Source organism: Leptonychotes weddellii, chromosome 6, assembly GCF_054177405.1.
Source record: "Leptonychotes weddellii isolate Sample4059 chromosome 6, ASM5417740v2, whole genome shotgun sequence".
NCBI classification, from domain to species: domain Eukaryota; kingdom Metazoa; phylum Chordata; class Mammalia; order Carnivora; family Phocidae; genus Leptonychotes; species Leptonychotes weddellii.
This window is the reverse complement of record NC_138374.1, coordinates 78513664-78528708: the sequence shown is the minus strand read 5'-3', so window position 1 is coordinate 78528708 and position 15045 is coordinate 78513664.

Sequence of the window (15045 nt, the reverse complement as noted above, 5' to 3'; positions counted from 1 at the left end):
CTGGGGTCGCCGTCCCGCTCGGCCCCTTCGCTCCCTCCCCTATAGCCACTCTGGCTTCTGTTGGTCCGACCACACGGACGTTCTTGCCCGAGGGCTTTGGACCAGCTGCCCCTTTGCTGAAGGATCCTCCTTCTTGCTCCCCTCGGATCCGCTCAGATGCCACCATCGCAGGCGGGCTCCTGGAGGCCACCGGGGCTGGTGTCGGCCTGTGGGACGTTTATCGGGGAGTGCTCTGGGGTCACATCCCACAGTGGGGAGAGGGAGCAGCCCCCACGAAGCCGTCGGCCAAGCCCAAGGGGAGCCCTGACACTGGCAGGCCTCTCAGAGCTCTCCTGCGTCAGGGTGCGGGGCCAGGCCATTCCAGCTGATTCCACGGGTCCCGGGATGAGGATGGCCCTCGGGAAGGGACCAGCCTCCGCAACAGGGAGGCTGGCAGCTGAGGCTGTGCACCGGTGGCCCCACAAGCAGCTGGGGGAACGAGGCCATCTGTCCCAATGTGGATCACAGCATCCGTCGTAACCTAGCCCCATGCACTCAGATTGGCTCCTTCCTAGAAGTTTGGGGAGCAGCTCCCCCAGAATCCCAGGGGGCTCCTCCTGGAGAAAGCTCTAAGATGAAGGTTCCAGGGAGGAGGTCCAGCCCCTGACATTGCAGACCTTCCATCCATTCTAGAGTCCCCTCCCCCACAAGTGGCACGTCTGCCGGCCCAGGTGGCTTACTTGGTCGGGGGACCCGGACCCTTCTTTCTGAAGGGTCTGAAGGGTCCGGAGCTGCTGTGTTTGTCCATTAGCTGTCAAAGCGGGGCGAGGGAAAACCGAGATGGGTCGCCCGTGTGCCAGACATGTTCCCTCGTGCCCCTCGCAGGTTAAGAGCGTCCTGCCTTCTCCTGCTGATCCAGGTGCATTTCCACTGCTGACAGGATGTCTGTGGGTCCTCTGGCACAAGGAGCCTGGCCCAGCCGGACGGCAGCCTGAGCTCAGTGGGTGCCTGGGTGGAAGCGATTCTTCCTTTGAAACCAGGACATCTGACACTGCAGAGCCCCGAGTTATGGAGGCCGGAAGCCCAGATCCCCTGAGCGGGTCATGCAGGGTGGTGGTGAGTGGAGTCGTCCTCATGCCCACCTCTTGGGTCCCAGATTCCCGTCCTCACAATGCTCCCACGGTGATGCGTCACCCCTCCCTCCCCCGACCAGGTGGTCCGGTGCAGGTGTCTCGGGCACAGGCCTACTCGGGTGCCTCCTGCACGGTAGCGTGGGCCCCGTGGCCTGGTGCAGCGGCCTGTGGGACCCCATGCTGGGGGTCTGAACACGGAGCCCTTGGAGGCCAGTGCCTGTTGAGGCCCCACGTGGAGCGAAGGCAAAGCCATCCCTGGAGTATCTGTCTCATTCTCGCAAAGTTAATTACCAAGACAGAAAAAAAGAAAAAGGGAACTTAGTTAAGTAAAATAGGGCAGTGCCTCCTCACCAGTGAGACCCGTCGCCACCACTGGAAGGCACGTTTTGGAACATCATCCATGCGGAGATGTGAGGAATCCTCTGTACACGAAACCAGCCGCACAACCGGACGTTGTAAGTGTCTGTGGGCCCTGAACGATATTCAGTCCCTGGTGCCTGTCCGACTCTGGCTGTGTGTTTGGGTCCCGGCCCTTTTCCCACACGTTGGGGGGGCTGCAAGTCCTCACACCCACCAATCATTTCTGTGTCACACACATAATGCCGACGTCCCCGTCTGTGGTCTCTTCATTTGCATACAAGTAAGTGTTCAACGTTGAAACATTCAGATCTGGTCATCTTTGCCTCACTGGTTGCTTCTCTTGCTTTATTTTATTTTATTTATTTTTTAAGATTTTATTTATTTATTTGACATAGCGAGACACAGCGAGAGAGGGAACACAAGCAGGGGGAGTGGGAGAGGGAGAAGCAGGCTTCCCGCCGAGCAGGGAGCTGGATGCGGGGCTCGATCCCAGGACCCCGGGATCATGACCTGAGCCGAAGGCAGACGCTTAATGACTGAGCCACCCGGGCGCCCCGTCCTTCTCTTGCTTTAAAGCCATGAAGATAGTTGTTCCGTTTTCTGCTTGTCTTCTCTAAATAAAATCGAATGGCTACTCTTTGCAAGGCAGCTGGGGGGGTCCTCTCAAGGGTTGAGCCCAAAGAGAGAACTCAGGGTTGGTCTCTTTCCCGGCAGGCTGGGTCAGTGGTGGGCCCACGCGTGGCCTCCGTCCCTCCCTGCGTGGCTACCCCGCTCATGCATGCGCTATGCCAACCCTCCTGGTTATTAGTACTTCTTTGGTGGGTGCTGTCTCGGGGGCATGAGCATGCAAACCCAGGATCTCTCCACAGCTCGCCCACTCCCATACGTCCCTCCAAGTGCCTCTACTGCAGACTTCTCAGTCCCTACCTTCAAATGTTTCTCTTTCAAGGCCCTTGACTGAGCCACTCACCGCTACTCGTGAGTCCTTGTTTATTCTAAACCCAGCCACTTCTTGTTTCCCGCGAGCTGGATGACGTTCACTGCCGGAAGGCCTGGCCGTGGAGAGGATCTCCGCCTAACATTGTCTTCAAGGTCACCCCTGAATTACACGCCGGTGTAGCTGGCACCCGTTTTCAGCGTGCACCCCCATATAGAATCCAGCCATCCATGAACTGTCTTAGGATCTTTCCTTCTCTCTTAACTGGTCCTGGCCAGTTCTCCAGAGATGCACGTGGAGCCATGGGAGGGAGCCGAGGCAGAGGGGCTCGGTCAGTAGCGTGGGCGTCTGGCCCACCAGCTGGTTTAGATCACGTGTGCCCTTCTGCCCCCAACTTACCAATTACATTTCATGGTGCACCGTTTTGGGATGGCCTGGCCTGATGATTCTAATGGCTTGGACAGAACCCCGCTCACGATGAGCCCTTCTGGCTTGCCTGGCCACGAGTCCGTGGTCTCTGTGAGGGCCTAATAGCAGGCCAGCAGCCTTCTAGAAAGAGATTGCATTCTCTGCGGCAGGTGGCGTGGCCTTGCTCCAGGACGCTGGGGATCTGCACTGTGACTCTCCCACGGGGACGTGTCTAGTACCACAGGGCCAGCTGGCTCATATGGCCCAAGCAGTGGGACTGTTTGCTCCCCAGCCTGGAAGTTCTCCGTGGGGCCGTCTTCTGCCCTTGGCCTGCCTTAAACTGGACAGGCTTCCCTGTCATCTGGCACGTGGTTTGGAAGATGCCACCTGTAGATCTCAGAGGCCAGGTGCTGGGCTTGCTTTCTCGTGGTGGGAGGTCCAAGAGCCAGTGACATATCCTTTACTTCGGGGGGATGTCTCAGCATGCCCCAGACCCCTGGACCCCTAAAAACATTGCTGACATGGCAGGCCTCTGAATCTTCAGTGCGTTCCTCCCATTCTTTGGAGTCACATGCTACGGAGGTCTCTAGCGCACTAGTTGCTGCTTGCTCAACTGGTCTGATGAGCATGATGTCATCAATGCCCAGCCAGTCCAGGTCCCTCGGGGCCGTGTTATGCCAAGAGCAGGAGCATCCCTGCGGCCCTGGGACAAGACTGTAAAGGTATATGTTGTCTGCTCCGGATGAATCAACTGTTCTGACCCTCTTTTTGGTAGGGATGGGAGAGAATACACTCACTGGCTCAGTGGCCACATATTATGTGCAATTATGGTAATTTGTTCTAGCGAAGATCACGTCCGGCTCCGCAGCTGCAGATGGGGCTCCTGCCTGGTGGCCTGCAGTAATCCGTTATCATTGGCTAGGGTCCACCTGACTTGCGCTGGGTGCAGACTGGCGATCAACGGAGACATGATGGGGACCACCGGCCCTGTAGCCCTTAGGATCCTCAATTATTTTTGCGGTTACTTTGCATGAATTGCTGTCAAGCCTCCCCCAACTCCCCAGAATGCACTGTTGTTTTTAATTTACTAGCTTGGCCCACGGAGGCAGGTGTGGCACAAGAAAAGCAGTTTCAGGGGCACCTGAGGGGCCCAGGCGTTGGGCGTCTGTCTTCGGCTCAGGTCACGATCCCAGGGTCCTGGGGCCGAGCCCCCCATCGGGCTCCCTGCTCGGCGGGAAGCCTGCTTCTCCCTCTCCTGCTTCCCCTGCTTGTGTTCCCTCTCTTGCTTTGTCTCTCTCTGTCAAATAAATAAATAAATAAATAAAATCTTTAAAAAAACAAAACAATGAACTGTTCTGGCTTCTGTTTCCTATCTGTCAAACAGATAACAAATACTTGAGTATTAACAGGTAATAAATACTCCTGTTAGTGACGTCACCAAAGTACATCAAGAAGAGGTGACTCCAATGCTCTCCCTACCAAATCCTAGCTGCCTTTTTTGCAGAAATCGACAGCTGATCCAAAGTCATACTGAAATCCCAGAATAGTCCAAATCACCACCCCCATCACCAGAAGCACTCTCACGCTTCCTGATTTCCAAACCTACTACAAAGGTACGGGAGTCAAGACAGCCGGTGCTGGCGTAAGGATAGACCTGTAGGCTGATGGCGTGCAAGCCAGAGTCCAGAAATACACCCTGACGTATGGTTAATGGATTTTCGAGAAGGGTGCCGAGAATTCAGCAGGGAAAAAATAGTCTTTCCAACAAATGGTATAGGGGACAACGGGACATCCTTACGCAAGGGAATGAAGTAGATGCCCTCTATCAAACCGTGTAAAATGAAGTAGATGCCCTCTATCAAACCGTGTAAAAATGAACTCAAAGCAGATCAGAGACCTAAATGTAAGAGCTAAACTATAAAACTCATAGAGGAAAACACAGGAGCAAATCTTTAGGAGCCTGGATCAGGCAATGGGTTCTTAGATATTCCACCACAAGCACAAGTGACAAAGGAAAAAATAGATATATTGGTGTCATCAAGACTGAAAAGTTTCATGCCTCAAAGGATACCATTAAGAAAGTGAAAAGGCAACCCACAGAATGGGAGAAAATATTTACAGATCCTATTGTCTGATAAGGGACTCGTATCTAGAACGTATAAGGACTTTTACAACCTGACAATAAAAACAAAACCCAATTTGAAGATGGGTATAAGCTGGGGCGCTGGGTGGCTCCATCGGTCAAGCGTCCAACTCTTGGTTTCAGCTCAGGTCATGATCTCAGGGTGGTGAGATCCTCTGTGTTGGGCATGGAGTCCGCCTAAGATTCTCTCTCTCCCCCTCTGCCCCTCCCCTCCTGCTCCCACATGCTCTCTCTAAAGTAAAATAAAATAAAAATAAAAGTCTGAATCTTTAAAAGAAATGGGCATAGGCTTGTTTGAGTAGACATTTCTCCGAAGAAGATATACACATGGCCAATAAGCACATGGAAAGATGCTGAGCATCGTCAGTCATAAGGGAGATGCAAATCGAGACCACAGTGAGGTACCACTTCACCCACTAGGATGGCTCTGAGGGGAACAAGGAATGAAAACAAGTCGGGGAGCATGTGGAGAAGCCAGAACTCTCACACGCTGCTGGTGGGAACGTGAAGGTGAGTAACTGCTTTGGAAAGCAGTGTGGCACTTCCTCAAGACGTTAAACGTGGACTTTCCAGATGACCCAGAGATTCTGCTCCTACATATGCACCCGGAAGAACCAAAAGCCTGTGCTTAAGAAAAAATGTATACATAAGTATACATAGGAGCATTATTCCTAATACCCAAAAGTGGAGACAATCCAGATGTCCGTCAACTGACAAATGGATAAACGAGCTCCATGTGATGGAAGAGTCTTCGGCTATCAGAGGGGACGGGTATATACTACACGGGGGTGAGTGAACCTCGAAAGCACACTCCGTGAAAGCAGCCAGATACGGAGGCCCCATATGTGTGACCCGTGTGTGTGAAGTGTCCAGAACAGACACTTTATAGAGAAAGTAGCCTGGCGGTCGCTGGGGGATGGGAGGGGTGGGCGACTCTTCATGGGCTCAAGTTCTTTCTTAAAGTGATGAAAACGTAAAATTTTAGAGTGGTGATGGTGGCCAACTCTAAATACACTAAACCCCACTGAATCGCACACCTCTAAAAGGATGAATTTTATGGCATAGGAATTACATCTAAATAAAACTTTTTTTTAAAGGTGAATGACACAACGAGCTGTCTCTTGAACTAAGAAGTGGAGGCGGGACTCGTTGCAAACCCCAGGGGGACAGGGACCCCCAGGGTCCCAGGGCAGCCTCCTGCACCGTGTCTGTCCTGCTCACGGCGCAGGCACCCATGCCCCTGAGCCCCTGGCGTGGTGCCCGCCGTCGCAGCAGGTCCCTAAACGGCAGTCAGCAGCCTTCAAACAGCCCACCTGGAGGCTCTCCGTCCCTGGCCCTAATGTCTCCTCCACCTGCCGGTCTCGGTCCCCCTTCTCCACCACCACAGGGCACCCCGTTCCTGCAGGCGGTCTATCCCCCACTGAATCACGAAGGGCAACCCCTTCACCAAATCTGGTGGATGAAAAACACCACCGGGGTGATTTTTTTTTTTTTTCTTTAAGGCGGATTCCTGAGGCTCAGCACAGTGAAATTCTGAGCCAGTATGTCTGGCTGGGTGTGGGATTCGTGAAGCTCCCCCAGGTGATTCTCATGATCAACCAGATCTGGGCACCTTTGATCCACTCCGTTCACTCTCCCACCCAGGGCTACAGCACTCCTGCCAAGCCCTTGACTCAGCCTTTCCAAGGAGCATTCCCTGGCTTGCCTCGCCCGAGTGGGCTGCCCCACCCACGGGCTCATCCCCGCCTTCCTTAGTGTGCGTCCGGGACCACCACCACCTGCGTGGCCCGTCAACCCCCCTCCCCCAACTAGACTAAAACTCTTTGAAGAAGGGGACTGTGTGTTCTTCATTGTTTTACCCCCAACACCTGACTCATGGTAAGGGCTCAATATATTTGTGGAAAGAAGGAAGGAAGGAAGGAAGGAAGGAAGGAAGGAAGGAAGGAAGGAAGGAAGGAGCGTCACCAGAAATCTACTAATAGTCATTAAGGTGGGATAACCGTGCTTACAAATCATTGGGTACAAAGAATTGGGCAGTGACGATATTTATCTGGATATTATATAAAGCCAATTAGAATTTGATGGATGGATCAGTTCCGAAGATCTGACTGGAAGCTAGCTGCCCTTTGGAGAAGCTGGTCGAGCTGTTCTCACAAGAGCAACATTTAGGAAGACGGACCGTTTACCGGAAGGGTCTGATGTTTGTCTGAGGACCAAGAATGAACTTTGAACCACACTGTCTTGGCTGTAAGTGCCAAAGGAAAGTAGGGGCTGACTGTTTCTCAAGCTGGGAGGACCTAGACCCATCCATCATCCAGCCAGCCGAGGGCAATTTCCTGTTTTGGGGGGTCCGAAGCTCCAACAACTCTGGAGGCCCTATTTAAGACAGATCTTGTTTCTCTAATGTCCACAGACTTCCAGCACCAGGAGCCTAGGACACACTCAGTTCTGCGATACCGGATCGGACTCTGCTGCTTTGCAACATGCCAGGTGAGTCTCCACAGTGGACGGCGGGAGTCTTCCTGGAAGCCGTTCCCATCCTGGACAGCTGGCGACAACTCAGCTACACACCTTAAAGCATGCACACCACATAAATAGGTCCCCGTGGCCCATACTGAGTGTATTCCCAGCGCCACGTCCTCCTAGCTGGGTCTCAAAATGCCCTGGCCCCTCCGTTGTCACTTGACTTCGGGGGAGGGTGATGGGGACAAGCTGGGCTAGAGACAGAGGTTTCAACTTTAGAAATTTTTATAAAATCGTAGAACTAGGGGCACCTGGGCAGCTCCATCAGTGAAGAGTCTGCCTTCGGCTCAAGTCATGATCCTGGGGTCTTGGGTCTTCCTCTGCCCCTCCCCCCCACACTCTCTCTCTCTCAAATAAATACAATCTTAAAACAAAAACAAACATATAACCATGAGAGCACATAGTAGGGCCCCTCCCAGAGCCTCGGAAGGGGCCGGTGCGAGCAGGGTCTCAAGAGTGAGGGCTAAAGCTTAAACTCCCATGGCTTCACAGTCAATGCCTTGTGTGGCCAGCAAGCGTTCGTCGAGTGCCTATTCTGTGCCAGGGACTAATTCAGGTGCCAGGAACGCAGCAGTGAACAAAATAACCAAGGTCCCTGACTTGATGGCGCTTCTGTTCCAGTCCAGCCAAAGTAGATGTGTCCCCCCGGCTCTTGAGGGTGGGCACGATGGACGCATGGGCCCCCGCTGCCCTACGCTGAATAAGTATTTGTGGAATGAATGAATGGACATTTCAGAACTAAAAATGGTCACGCTATGGAGGTTCGGGACGTCAAAAATGAACGTTAGGACAAATTACAAGGTGGATCCAAAAGCCGATGGAAGGTTCTGAGGATGGTAATGACATGGGCGTGGCCCTCTGTTCTCCAGGACACAGCAGGACATGTGCGGGTACTGGTGGGTAACCAGCCAGCCTCCTCCTTTCTGGAACTAAATTGGCACTCTAGCGAGGACGCCTCCATGGCGGGCCCGCCCTCAGTCCTGAGAGGTGAAAACGGACCAGTCCCCACTGTGGTGTTTGTTGCTGCCTCGTCCTCTGCTTCTGTCCCCCACCCCGGCAGCCAGGAGCCGCGCATGGGCCCTGGCAGGTGCCCACCCCCCACCCCCGTCCCACTACTCAGCACGCGGGCAGCCTCGCTCTCCCGCTGACCCCTCCGCTGACCCCCACCCCTGCTGCACAGAGAGAGAGGACATCAGGTGACGATGCCCACTGTTGCCTGTCCCCAGACCTGCAAAGTTACCTGTGTCCAAGTCCCCCGTCTGTCCCTCCACTCCTGTCGGCGTGGGACGGCCCCAGCTGCTTGGCTGGCTCGCGGCGACACTGAGCCATCAGGGCAGCTGTGTGGGGCTCAGTGGAAAACTGGCCCCCACTTTAAAGTGGGGGTAATCACAGTTTAGCAGGTCATTGCGGGAGTGATAGGGGATACTGGGGATTAAAGGCTCCGTCCTGTGCCTGACACAGGTCCTCTCTGTCGGGGTGACAGTTACTACTGTCCTCCGGGCGAGGGGCCCTCAGTGTCCTGTGGGAGCCCCTCCTCCTCCCTGCGAGGGCATGCGCACCTGCTCTGGCCCCAGTCTGACTCTCTTTTCGCTCCCCCGCCCCCCTCATCCCAGCGACTCCGTGGCTTCTGTCACCACCCAGAGCTGAAGACGGGTGACCCACCTCTCACGGGGCTCCAGACGCACCATCCAAATGCCCACTGCCGTCCCTGCTCCCACTCCCCACAGGCCCTCGAAGTCCGCGTGTTCAAAAACAGCTCATCATCTTTCCCCACAAACTGCTTCTTCCTCCTGCTGCCTGTTCAGCTAGAAACGGGCCTGCCTTCATGTCCCCCCTTGCCAATGCATGACAGGCCTTGTTGGCTGTGCCGAGGACTCTTCCAGTCTCCTCACCTCTAGCGTCATCCCTCCCGGCCTCTTGCTTCCGAATTCCCTCCCTCCTGTAGGATGAAGCCTCAGCCCGGTTGGCAGTTGGCGGGGCTTGGAGGCCAGGCTGGGCTCCCTGCTGTCCGCGCTCCCCCTCCCTCTGGCTGTCCCTATCCTCCCTCCAGGCATGCCGCCCCGAAGCACAAGGCACTGAGGGACATGATGGCCGGCTGAGTTAATGACCCTCCGGGTCAGCTGTGTCTCTGTGGCAGCCAGGAAAGCAGGGGCCAGGTGCCAAGAACCTTCTAGAACTCTCTTTGTGGGTATCTTAGCAGCGGCTGCAAACATTCTTTCCAGAGTGATTGTGAGCCTTGGGCTCTGGGAAGGCGGTGGAAGAGGTGGCGGCCTTCCCCTGTCGGAGACCTCGGGTTCCCACTTCTCTGAGTCACCACTCCCCTTCCCCTCCAATTTCTTGCCCGCCACTCGGGCTCTGTGCCTTCACCCACTTCTCCCTCCCTCTGCCCTGGCAGAGGAGGGGTTCCCCCCTGCAGCCCAGGTTAGCCCCTCTCCCACTTGGGGGCTGTGATCCTCCACCTGTCCCCTCTGTCTTTACCTGTAACTGTGTCCCCCACCCCCACCTGCAGTCCTGTTCCCCGCGTGGCCTCTTCCAGCCCGAAGCAGCTCCCAGCGAAACACCACTCGCCTCTCTTCACCCACAGACTCCTCAAAAAGGACTTCCTGGCATTGAAAAGACAAGAGACAAGTGTTGGCGAGAACGTGGAACAAAGGGGACCCTTGCGCCCTGCTGGTGAGGATGCGAGTTGTACCTTCAAACCCGAGTGATAGGACCGCCGTATGGCCCAGCAGTTCCGCTTGTGGGTGTGAATCCAAAGGAAACAAAATCCCCGTGTCCTAGAGATGCCTGCACACCCGTGTTCACGGCGCGTCCACAACCGCCAAGACACAGAAGCAACCCACGGGCTGAGGTCGCCATTTCGCAGTAGGAAGTTGGGTCCTCGTGCCCACACCGCACGCGGACACGTGGCGGCGGGCCCATCCCACCCTGATAAGACAAAGAAAACGATCATAAGGAAGGAGAAGGAGAAGAGAGAGAGGAAACAGGATTTCCTCGTGCACGTCCTGCCTGCCCTGTTCTCAGCTCCCCCTTACTCCTTCTTCCTCGCCCCCCTAGGGCAGTTCCCCACGGAGAATGCCCTCTCCAGGTCACCAATAAATGTCCTTCCCCAGCCCAGACCCCGGGGCCCGCCCCGACCCCACTGACATGGGTGCGTGGGGCTTTCTGCCTCACCTTCCGCATCACCCAGCGGGAATCTACTGAGGACCAGTCCTGCGTGCAGCTCTGTGCTGGGGGCGGGGGGACATGGACAGCGTCAGGTGGTCCCTGAATGCAGAGATGCGACTGAGATGAACACGCGCGGAGCAGTGGATGGCAGAATGCAAGTACGTGCTGAATTCCATGGCGCCGTCCGTCCGTCTAGTCGGGCAGGGAAGCGGGAGAACTGCGAGGCTGGACACGCCCGAGGCGATTTTCAAGCATAAGGTACCAGCTGAGCTGAATACGGCGGGCAGGATTTGCAGGGGCAGGGTGGGGTTAGAGTACGAAGTGAGCAACAGGCTCCCTCAGATGTTTTCTTCATACTAAAGTGTAAATGACTGACAAGACCTTCCAATGAAACCTGTGAGTCATCCTTGCTTTTTGCATTAAAGCCTTCAACTAAGAAGATGCAGCCTTACTGATAGAATCTCAGGCCTCTACTCTGAGTTGGAGAAGAATCTCAGAGCAAAACCCAGATACGCCTCTATCCCTCCCTCTCCGACTGCAAGTTCTCCTACATGAGACCCGTGCACGAATTTCCCAGCTCTGCTGTGCAGATACTTCCCTTACGCTGAGGTCAGAGCCAGGTTTCGGCCTGCTCAGGCTCACACGACCTCCCGTCCTCCCAGCGGGCTGTTTGTTCTCTGTGTCCTTTGATATCAATCTCTGTTCACTGGGCTTTTATAGCCCAAGTGTTATTTTAATCAAAACCAAGTTTTATTTTTTTAAAAATCTTTTCTTCTTTTGTACCCCCTGGCGCTCCCCTGTATCACCGAATAATCCTATCAGATATTCATATAATGTTTCAAAACGCTCTGCATGGCACTGGTCAGCTCAATGCTTTTCACAACGGTGCTGTCATTGTCCCTAGTTATGGGTGAGGACACAGAGGCACAGTCAAATTACTTGCCTTTTACAGGGGCGCCTGGGGGGCTCAGTTGGTGAAGCGTCTGCCTTTGGCTCAGGTCATGATCCTGGGTCCTGGGATCGAGTCCCTAATCAGACTCCCTCCTCAGCGGGGAGCCTGCTTCTCCCTCTCCTTCTTCCCCTCTGCCCTGCTCTCTCTCTCTCTCTCAAATAAATAAATAAAATCTTAAAAAAAAAAAAAAAGAGCTATGGAAAGCTTCCAAAGGGTTTTAATGGAGGGGGTGTGGAGTTAAAATGGTCAGATTTTACCTTTTAAAAACAAGTCTTACTTTTCCATTAATTTAAACTCAATGCGTTTTCATAATCATTATAACAGGGAATTAACGACCCGTTACAGACATTTTCACATATGCACAGAAGTTTGGGGGCTGGTATCACGTAAGCAAGGGTTCTTCGTGATGCCCTTGCCTCTGAGAACACGCATGGACAACCGCCTCCATCTGCAAGGAGCTCAGCCTGTTGTGAGTGGCCGCGTGACCCAGCTCTGGTCACTGAGAAAAAGCAGAATCTGCCCTGGGTTCAGGCAGACGTTTTACTTTCCAGATGCAAGGACAGTGTCTGGTTAGCCTGGCCCCGTCCCCTTCTTCCTGCCTTAAAAATGAGTCCTGGGGGCACAGCAGCCGTCTGGCCAAGCCCGAGGACAAAATCCCACACGGTAAGGTTGGTGGGACAGGAAGAAGAACCTGAGTCTTGGATGGCCCAGCCTGAAGCGCCCACTTCCCGTCTCCTTGTTAGATGAGGAAGATGCCTGTCTCTCCAGTGGAGCCCCTGGAAATCTGGTTTTCTGACTCCTGCTGTTGAGCGTAGTTGAGCTCTCCGATTGGAAATGGACAGTCTGCAAAATTAGATCAAACGGCACCGCGCGGCATTCCCCCCTGGGGGCTGTTCCCATCTTTGGACGCTTGGATAATTCAAAGGAAGAAGGCTTTGCTTTTATTGCTGACATCCTGTCCCCCTTCTCAGCAGGAGCCGTAATGGAAGCAGTCATTCTGCCTTGTGTGTTTTGTCTCCTGAAAGGGAAAGGGCAAGCATCGAGGCTTCGGGTGGAAAACGCAGCTACACCGCGTCAGAATGTGGAATGTGCTGTTCTCATTTATTTTTTAATACAAACCCATCTTTGCATGTGGGCACTGGCAAAAAAAAAAAAAAAAAAATTGGTGGTTACGAAATACTGACGAAGGAGCTAACATAGGAGGTGAGTGACACACGGCAAAAGAATCTTGTCTTCAAATTACACAGGACGCCACCACTGTGGTCTGTGACCCAGCGCCCACATTCTTTCCATCTTTAGCCCACAGGGCTCCGGCAAAATAGAGCGTCCCCTCCATTTGTTAAGTGGACGTGTAGCCACACGGAAAAGCCGCTGGAAGGTCGGTGCAGCTGGCCTGCAGCCTGCGACTGCCCCTCAGCACCATCCAGCTCCCTCGAGAAGAAATAGAAAGGGTTTGTGCCACACTCGGGGATGAAGTATCCTCTATTCTGTACCTACTGCAGTGCCAGAACAGTTCCTGTGTCTTTATGCACAGAGGGGGTGTCAAAGCTGTGTGTCCAGGCAGAGAAGACGTTGCAGTTCTAGACACACACTCTCAAGAAGCCCATAAGTCTACCACATGAGGGACTTTTCGGGACTAACGGCTGTCTTTCCAGCAAAGCAGCCCCTACCACCAAGAATACTGGTTAGTATCTCAGGGGCCAAGATAGAATCAGAGCAATGTGTAAACTCTCGTGCCCTCGAGAGAAGCCCACGAAGGGCTATCTGGCTGAGGAGGGACGTTTCAAAGGAACACACGCAGCTGTGTGGGCGGCCGACCGAAAATGTGAAACGCTAACCTGTGTGCATAGTGAAGCCTCCTTGGCTCATAACGGAGGGGAAATCCCTCCGGTGGGGTCTGGCTGAAGCTCCAAATTAAGAGAACGAAGCTATAATCCCCATGACCTTGAGCTGGCAGCTGAAGACTTGAATATATGTCCATTTTCAGTCACTAAATTTTTCTAACATCTGGAGCAGGATTAAAGCCCAAAGAGGTTTAAGAACTTGTAATGATGCTAATTGTGGTCCGGCTGTCAGGAAAACAGATCATCGGGCACATAAAGCCTCTTTTGGGGTGGAAATGGACGTTTTGCCAAATTTGGTCCCCTCTTAGAAATGGCCTGGTCAGCTCTCTGAACATTACTTGAACTTGAGAAGTCCATAGTTGCTTCACTGGGTGAAATAGGCTTCCTGGTGTCTTAAGTAGATTTACAAATCTACAGAAAGTCTAAAAAGTTTCCAGTTCCCCATTTTGGGGGAAAAAAAGAAATATTATAAATAGATGCACAGAAAAGTACCTTAGGAAAAACTTGGAAAGATCTATGGGGGAGTAGAATGACTACTTTTTAATGCACTTCACATTTTCCAAATTTTATGAACGTGAGTTACTTTTATAACCAGGAAACTTTATAAACTTTTTAAGAAGGAAAAAAATGCTTCGAGATACTCCTTAAAAACCCAGGTGGCCCCTTGTCGGGGGGACAGGTGAATGGATTCTGCCGTGGCCCCTCGCTGGCCCCTCCCTCGTAACCGGGGTACTGGGGATCCACTCCGTGAGACTCAGCGCGATAGTGCGTATAGTAGATGCTCAGGAAAGGCCCGTTAGCATCATTAGTCCTCCTCACACGATGTTCAGTGCTCACAGCCCTTTCAGAGGGCCCCCGGGGTCGGATTCCTTTTGAGGAGAAATTTACCCGCATTTCAAAGTGGAAAAAGACCCCAGACTGTCCAGAAAACAGGATGAAGGAAGAGTCCTCTCATTGCTCCAAAGTAGGGGGATCCTCCGTCCCCCTCAGGCCCCACGACCTCCGTGGGGAGGAGAGGGATGGCGGGAGGTCGCCAGTGTTGGGGGGCAGAGTCTGGCTCCCACCCCCACCCGCTGGCTTCCAGACAGAGAACAAATGTGAGGCTCTCAGGACCACTTGTCGGGGATCCCCAGGCCTGGGGTCGTATGCGTGACCAAGGACACCCAACTGGCCTGCCGCCCTGGCTGGGGACTATTTCAGGTCTCACCCTGTGTCCCCTGCCCCGTGAGCAAAGCCTCCAGAAATGCTTTGACCTCTTCAAGGACAGAAAGGCCCCACAGCCTGCCCCGCCTGGAGGCCAGCTTCTGCTGACTCAGCCCCAGCGAGGATAGGGTTTCTTTCCTGGGTGGAGACAGACTGCTCCCCCCGCCCCCGCCCAAGGCCGGAGCTTTCGGGGAACAGGACCAGGAACATCCTTGCTCCAGGTCAAAGCCCTCGTGGAGACGTTCCACTCAGAGTTTTCTGGTCGTTTCAGCTGACGGTGTCTGATGGGAGCTGCTTCCTCTGGGGGCAGGCGGCGAGGCAGCGTCTACAAAGCTGGGCTGGTGACCACCGCGTACGTGCCCTGACGCTGGGCTCAGCAGCTTCTCTGTGGCTGT